The sequence below is a fragment of the Cupressus sempervirens genome, chromosome 7, assembly GCF_028749045.1.
Source record: "Cupressus sempervirens isolate cs-2001-9-10 chromosome 7, ASM2874904v1, whole genome shotgun sequence".
NCBI lineage: Eukaryota > Viridiplantae > Streptophyta > Pinopsida > Cupressales > Cupressaceae > Cupressus > Cupressus sempervirens.
In genome coordinates, this window is record NC_143124.1 from 844,667,072 (window position 1) to 844,675,483 (window position 8,412).

Here is an 8,412-nt window from a genome sequence, read left to right on the forward strand (position 1 = left end):
CCAACAAGATATCTTGATAGATTAGGATCATTACATAAATAGGAAGTGAAATTTATTAAAAATACATAACCCATAAAAAATGCCACTTACCCAAAATAGTGAAGCAGTAACTTTATATGCTGAATTTTTGATTTGAGCTTTATAACAACCCTGCAGAAACCAAGAACTAATCAACAAGAGAGATTATATGTTTACAGTCTTTAAATTATTGTTTAGTTTTTGGATTATAGTTCATGATGTATCCTCAAAATAAAATAATTGTAAAAACCTAAAAGGAGAATATCCCAGATTATCATCAAAATAAAGAATCATCCGAAAGAATGAAAATTTGGATCCTAGGAAAGAAAGAAATGGTGAAAATTTTAGAAGAGATGCAGAAATTATATGCTACATGTAAAATAAACCCTCAAATTGTTTAATGTGATGAGGGAGAGTCTATTTTGCAAGCTCAAACACTTGCAGGGAACCATGCGGGAGAAGCACATGTTTCACAATAGTGAAGGGGTGACTTTGAACTGTCACAAAGATAACATAATAGTGACAGGGAGGCATGATATAACCAGGCCATCAAAACCACACAAATCCTCAGTCTACATGCTTAAATGTGCAAAAAAGAAGCAAAGAAGTTCAAAAAAAAGTGTTTGTAAAAAATAGTTAAATGGCCATGATCCATTACCAAATGAAAAGCTTTGTGATGCATTCATTATGTTGACATCTTATTTTGAAATTGATGAATTGCATGATGCTTTCCATTGAAGAATTGTGTAAGAACTCCTTACAAGTTCTAACTCTTCCAAACTGCTAGTTTTCTATGCAAAGGATATACTTGGTTGAAGTAGCTTCGATGGAAAAATTGAGAAAGTAGCCACAAAAGAAAGCACTGAGGGATGTTATTCGTTAGGAAACATAGCACCAATTGAAAGGCAATTAGAGATGGGGAAATCATATTGAAGGATTTTAATGGAGGAAAATGATGTAAAATTCAATGAAATATTTCCAAAGAATACATGAAAATTGATAAGTAGGAAATAATTTCCACAGAAAGTCAAATTGTGATATTGCTATCAAGATTTCACTGTGTGATTTTGAGTCAAACTCATTGACCCATGTTTCATGAGTAATGATTCAACATGAATCCATCTCTCATGAGAACAAATGGAACACTAAGCACTCATTGGATCTAGGTGATGCTCACAGGGGTGAAGCACTGGGACTTCCCGAGAGGTCACCCATCCCATTACTACTCCAGCCTGAGTGCGCTTAACTACAGAGTTTCCTCTATAGTTAAACCCAAAGTTTGCAACCCCATTTGCGAAACCTTCACCAAGTGTTGTGCCTTTGGAATCAGAAGCCTTTGGATGAGGGGCTACTACTGGGTGTTGGGATTTTTGTTGTAAAGGTCCAAACCCCATTGTTGCCAAAGGTTTTGTGGTGTGTTTGGTACCCAGTAAATCTAAAACAAACCTTTAATTTTGTTGGTTTTTGATTGGGAGTTGATGGATTGTAGAACAAGGCTGAGGTTTAAACCATAATGAGGACTACAAAGCAACAATAGTTGATTCAGATTCTGGATTCTCATTGGAGAAATTGAAAGCCCCACATTTTGATTGCATTTATAACTCTTTTAGCATCTCTTGAAACCTTCCATATAATTTGTGATGAGAATCAAGACCACAAGGCCCCTTTGAAGAAGAAGGATTCACAATTTGAAGCATGGCTTTCACCTCAATAATCCTTCCCTGCTTCATCAACCAAATTCCAAGATAATACATCCTATTATTAACTGGTTAAATGGATAAGACTTTTCTATATACAGCTTCTACATTAACATAGTTATTCTGCTGCATGTAAGCCCAACCCAAGTTTCCCAGCAAGTGAGTGGTCCCCTGTTTAATTGAGACCTAGAATTTCTTTCCCTGGGTCATAGCAGTTTTTGTGAACTTCCCAATAAATACCATGCCTTGATGAATGAGGTTTAGTTTGAGTTTTAGAAGGGTTATTTGATCATCCAATCCCCCACATCTCTTTTACAGATCAAGCAATGCATTGTCAAGGGATTCCTGCGCTTGATTAGAGCATCTATTGCACAAGGACTTGATTACTTCAATAGCTTCCCCAGGTCTATCCTATTGCTTTCTCATAATGGCCATGTCCTTGAGGGCACTGTTAAGCCTATTATCTATCCTTATAATTGATTGAAGCCCATGAAAGGGCAATTTCCTTGTCTAGATTCTTCTCTACCAATTGAACATGTTTAGCTCTAACATAAGGGGTATCACCCAGTGGAACCTTGTTAATCATTTGTAATGAATCAGCACAAGAACAAAGAGAAGGTATCTTATTAGATGATTTCAAAGGGCTAGGGCTACAGGGAGCGGACTTAGATATAGTTTGGTCACATTCTGGATTGCTTCTCCTTCGGTCCCCTTCCATGCATCCTCAAAAATTTGTGTTGTTAGAAGATTGAGGCATTTGAAAACCTTGTGCTTACAATAGAATAATAAAGAAAATAGGAATAAGCCAATTTCTCTCTCACATTATGGGAAAGGAGCTCAACTCAGCTGTGCGAAAATGAAAGAGGTGAGGAAAGCTTTAGAAAACTATATTGCAACAATCCTAATGGGGATTTCTTCATACATCAAAAAAAATTATATGACTTATACTGACTTGTAAATGTGCCTAAAAATTTTTAAACACGTCTATTAAATATTCTCATAATTCTTGTGATTTACATAGGGTTTCCCTCTTTTGCTTATAATTGGTTCGAATAAAGCTAAAAGGACTAAATGAAGGTAAGCATTTGCATGGGCTTTTTGGATATGAACTGTACTGGACATCTATCTTAGTGAAGCTCAAAGTGGTAGATAAAAATATTATTAAGGTAAATATTTTGAGATATGGTTTAAAAGTTGATTGAAATCTAGAAAGTGGTGCTCCATATTGATAGCTTGTGCGCTTGTAAAAGTAAAGCATTTCCTTCTTTGCATTTGTAATTTTTATATGGCTTATAAAGTACACAAAAGAAGAGCATGTCTATTATTTTTAGCTTCTTTGAAAATGCAGAAATGCCACACTATGAACTATTGCAATAAATTCTATTCCCAATTTTTCAAGCATTTCATTAGTTGTACTCAATAATTTTTTCATTTTAAAATTATGCAATTTCATTGTATTTAATTTTTTACTCTGGGTATTTGAGTATGTATACATAGACATTTATTTTTCTCTGTGAGTCTGAAGTTGAGAAACTATAGATCCACAAAAAATGAAATTCAAATCAGCCTACCTAGAAAGGACATCTACATTTATGTAAGTAGTGCCAAGAATTAAAAGCAGCCTATAAAGCTATTATAAATTTTAATATTTGTATTATTGTTTATAGACAGATCTATCAAGGTCTACCCACTGAATAGTTTTGCCCTCTAGATCTTGAATCAACTTTGTAAAAGCCTGTTTAGGATCTGACCATATAATTGGAGAATAATGCTCACCTTGACGTATGAATGTGATGTTTTATCAGAAATCAAGAGGGTATCAAAACCACAGTATAGCTCAACACGCTAGAAACTGTCATCTACTTAATCTTTGCAAGATATATTTTTTGCACTTTGGTTTCCCTTAAAAGAACCATGTAATTGTTTTTAGAAATTGACACAAAGTTATGCCTTTATTTCTTGGCAGTTGTTAATGATTCGTATCATTTTTATTTTTTTATATTCTTATCGAAAAACCTTATGTGCAATACATTTATGTTCCTTCATGACCCACACGATAATAAGTAAATAAATAAAAATCTTTGGTAACTCTTGTTAGGCTAACCATAAACATTCACTCATGCATGGCACTAGTCCAACCCAAATGGGAAGGTGTGTATTGCCTCTGCCAAATAGGGAATCCACAATTGACTTTAAGAGGTAGAGGACAAAAAATTCCAATCCTTCCTCCCATTCCAACACATACGCTTCTATCCTAATATCTTCTTTAAACAATTATACGGAGCAATAAATTATATGGAACTACACATTAGGGCAGTTTAAGTAATACAGCTCCTGTATTGAGACCCACAATCTATTTATGCAAATAGAATTTATTTATTAAACTCCATATTTAAAATGAGAAATTTATTACCTATTAGTGATGACCTAAAAATATATTTCTCAAGTAGAATCATTGATACAACCTAGGGAAAGATTGATTAGCCATCTTTTTAGCTATCTCCCCATGGGGAACAACTCTGCGTAAAATTAGTTTGAGGTGTCCCAAGGTGAGGGTATAAACCCTAGTGCCTTGATCCGAGCTTTCTCCACCAAGTCCTATCCTTTGTCATATTGGAATTAGTCATTGTTTCTCTTAATGTGTGAAGGGCACTTATAATCAGAAATCTATTGTGAGAGATTGATTCACTGGCATACACAAGAGCCTACAACACTGTGTCATCATATATAATATAGTGAACCAGTAATTCCTGCCATGCTCATTAGCATAAAAATTTCCGCCGTTGATAGTTACATTGTCGCAAGATTTACAGACTACAAGAAATGATGAGTGAATATGGTTGTGAGAGGAAAGAATTAACAAAAGGCTATATTATAATCTTTTAATATATACCTCCCATTTTTGAGACAAAGAGGACTCTTATATATTCTATAAACCAGTTGTAATCCTATGAATAATGATTTAAATTTTAGAAACCCTAGATAAAAGATTATTATACAAAACATAGTCCTAGATTAAATGGACTAAAATCGGAAAGGTTGATTACGAAAGACATGAATTACACCTCTTAGAAAAATGCATAGACACCCTCAGCTCTAAATTATTTTCTTCCAGATATTTCATAAACTCTCATCTTTTTCCGATAGCATGTTGCAGGGTGCAAACTATGGATTCCCGCATGCTCCTATTTAATGAATCCAAATGAATAATAGCCTTTTACCTTGTAGGCTCTCCAGCATATCCATTGCATTGAATCTCAATAAGGATTTAAATCTAATATAAAAAAGCCCATAAATAGAATAGCTTCATGGACTAAAATGTGTCTAGAATTTCCATGCGTGGATTACAATTGAAAACCCTAGAAAAAGAAAATCCCTCTGAATCTTCTCTTAAAGGATCTTAATCCTACTTAGCCACCAAATTTAGGTGCATTGTGGTGGTTTGTGCTGAGTGTATCTAGGGCATTTAGAGAGTGCAGCCTAATTAGGGTTTTCTTTTTACATTTTTTATATTTCTTTTTGTTCACAGCCTGATGCAATAGGGGTTTGTTCTGCTTCCTACAATTTTTTTAATAGCTGGTCTCATAGCTGGTCTCACACTTTTTTTTTTGTTTTTTTTGGTAAAAAGTGCCCTTTGATGCATATATAATAGGAACATCACAAGTTATATATACACACCTAGGAATGGACCGAGCAAAGATACCACCATAAGAAACAAAGGCAGTTTCCCAGATTGAATCAGCAGTTGACCTCGTAGTTGATCTGCCATAGCAGTTTCACCAGTAGCATATTCTACATATCCAGATGAAAATGCAGTAGATTCGATTCTAGATTCTCCTTTCCAGGTTCCATAGCCAATAGCGGACCACATAATATCAGAAGCGAAAGAAGCTAAGGTGGGAGCAAAGCAAGGTGGTAACATACGTAGCTTAAGCAACATCTATTGTATCAGAACCATAAACGAGGGAGAAATCACTAGCGGTAGGCAGTATCTACCATAGGTAGAGGCTATAGTTTTGGTGAATCTACCCAATAGAACACATGTTTCATAATCAATTCAAGTTACCATTGATGCTCCACCAGTATAGGCATCAGTGCTTCTTCTTTTTTAACTTTCAACCATCCGTTACTAGCTTTTCCTTGGCGAAAAATACGAGCAAGAGGCAAAGGTATCTGTCAAGTTCTTCTACACACTATTATGGGAAGCCATCCGTAGAGAGTGCTTTGACCAGCTTGGGTGAGGGTAGTCCAGCTCAGGTTGTGAAAAGGGATGCTTGGGTGAAGTTCAAGTAGGACATATTCTCATCTTATCCATCTGCCTATGCTAGGGTAGGCTAGTTTAGTTAGGTCCTCTTTACTGAATCAAATGATAGAGAAAGTATATCAATATAAGGCATTTCCCCTTGTTCAGGAGCTAGCCGTAGTTTAGTAGGAAAAGGGATTGCTCAACAAACCCCCTCTTCTAACGAGATCCAAGCTCACACCACCAGCAGGAAGCATTGATTGATCGATCGATGGGAAGGAGCAGGGAAGGACACATCCAGAGATACAGGGAAATGGCCCAGATATTTGTTGTATAATTACACTAAACTATAAAAATGGGACGAAAGGGAAAATAATGAAAAAATTGGTAAAAAAGCACTTGTGTTGAGTTTGAATGTTAGGAAAGAAAAGATTAGCATTACCCTGTTCATGAACGTGGCAGTGGCTCCATTAAGTGTTGCAACCAACATGGAGTGTAACATTAATCAAAATTGTGACATTGTTGCCAATAACTACATTCTCTCTGATGATAATTCCCATCCATGATAAAAAAAAACACACCCTCCCCAATGCAAGCAACAAGGTGGATGTCCACAGCAAACATTTCAGAAACCCTAGTTTGGATAACCAGAGCGACAGAGAATCGATCCTGGGCCCACAAGGAATGCGCCACGCGGGTGTGATTAATAGGTGAGGAAACCCTTGAAGGTGAACATGACGTATTTGAGGGTTTTGAGTAAAGACGTCAAGAAATAGCTTGTAGAGCTCTGCGATAGGAGCAAAGAGGTGATTGAAAGCTTGTTCACTAGATGAAATGCTAGCACGGTCTCAAATGTGTACTTGTGGATGAGAATGGTGGAACTAAGGTACTTTAAAAGGATGGGCTCTGCCTCTGCCTCTTCTGTCGCCTCTCATCGGAGTTGCTTTCATATCTCCTTCTATTCATCATACTTAATTCCCAAATTCATCATACTTAATTCCCATCCTCTATGCAAATTTTTTATTTCCGCCCGGTCAAGTGGAAGCATCCTCTGATGCTGCTTCTTATTGGCACCAATGCCCCTCCCATGACCACCCTAGTTGTATTAGTAGAATATGTGAGGGGATGCTAACTATATCCACCCTCCCCAGTTCTCCTAACCCCACTCTGCCATTTCCATGCTCTTCCATCGGCGATAACCCTAGCGGCTGTGTCCCAAAATATCTTTCATTTTTTAATTTATTTTTAACATAACACATTTTGTTTCCCACTTAATTATTTTATGACTTTTATGTTTTGTCGTATATCGACAAAGTAAATATATTATTTGAAAATTTTAAAAAATGCTAAAAAGGAAAAAGGAGAGTTAAAGACAAAAGATGAATTTCATCTTAAACAAATGTAGTAAAACCTATTATTATGTAGTAGTGATTGTAGAGATAGTTAAGATGGAGTTTACACATCTATACATGAGCTATTAATCCCATGGAAATAAAATCAATCAATAAAAAAGTAGAAGTGAAATAGAAAAATATATGAATTGTGAACTATAGATTATGATATAGAGCTTCCAAAGATTGTCTATTTAATGAGTGTTCTAACCCTAGGATCATGAGAGTGTGCATGTGTGTGTGAATGAATGTGTGAATACATAATTGAAGGAGAAAACTCTAATAGAATAGATGAAGAAAGACTAACTCTAAAAGGAGATTAGGTAGAGAAATGCAAGAAGTGAAGGATAAAATAGAGCTATCATATTAAGAGATCAAATTCAGACATTAAATAAAGGAGATCTAAAATTAGCTTAGAGAGAAAATGAAGGTTTAGATACAGAATGAGTTATAATAGATTGAGTCAAGGAAAATCTCTTAACTGAGTGATCCTAATAGGTCTATGTAAATCTCCTAACATAGTCCATACTTAATTGTATGTGTAAAATAGTTTAACAAGATAAGACTTAGTAGTGTTATATCTTTTAATGGGAAAGTCCCCTTATAGGGTAGATAATATATTATGATGATGTAGGAGCATCTGAGATCTTTTCTACTTACCCTGGTAGTCTAATACAAGAGCATTCTAGGTTTCCTTGTAACCTTTCACTTTTTCTAGTTGCTACCAAGTTCTCGGTAGGTGTCGAGCTATCTAGTGTTTTTTGAGTTGTAGTGTATGTTGAGTTATCGAGTATGTGGATGTTGAGCTTCCTAGTAGATACCTAGTTCATAGTTGTTGTCAAGTGTTTATGTGGTTTTTGAGTGGTCTTTGGTTGCTGAGTTCATGTAGTTGATGAGTGGTATTTGGTTACTAAGTTTGTGTGGTTACCGAGTGCTTGTTTGGATGCTGAGTGTCAATATTTTGTGGAGTCTTCATTTTCTGAGTAGTTTGTGTTCAGTTTTAGTTTGGGTTGAACTTGCTTGTATTTAATTTATTATGGGTATTTAATTTCTATTGGAGGCC

The 8,412-nt window shown here is 35.6% G+C and overlaps 1 pseudogene; it reads right to left on the reverse strand.

Annotated features, from left to right (window-relative positions):
• Positions 1–1,613: 1,613 nt before the first annotated feature.
• LOC149550052 (protein POLLENLESS 3-LIKE 2-like) lies at positions 1,614–7,869 on the reverse strand (annotated as a pseudogene).
• Between the last annotated feature and the right edge of the window lie 543 nt (positions 7,870–8,412).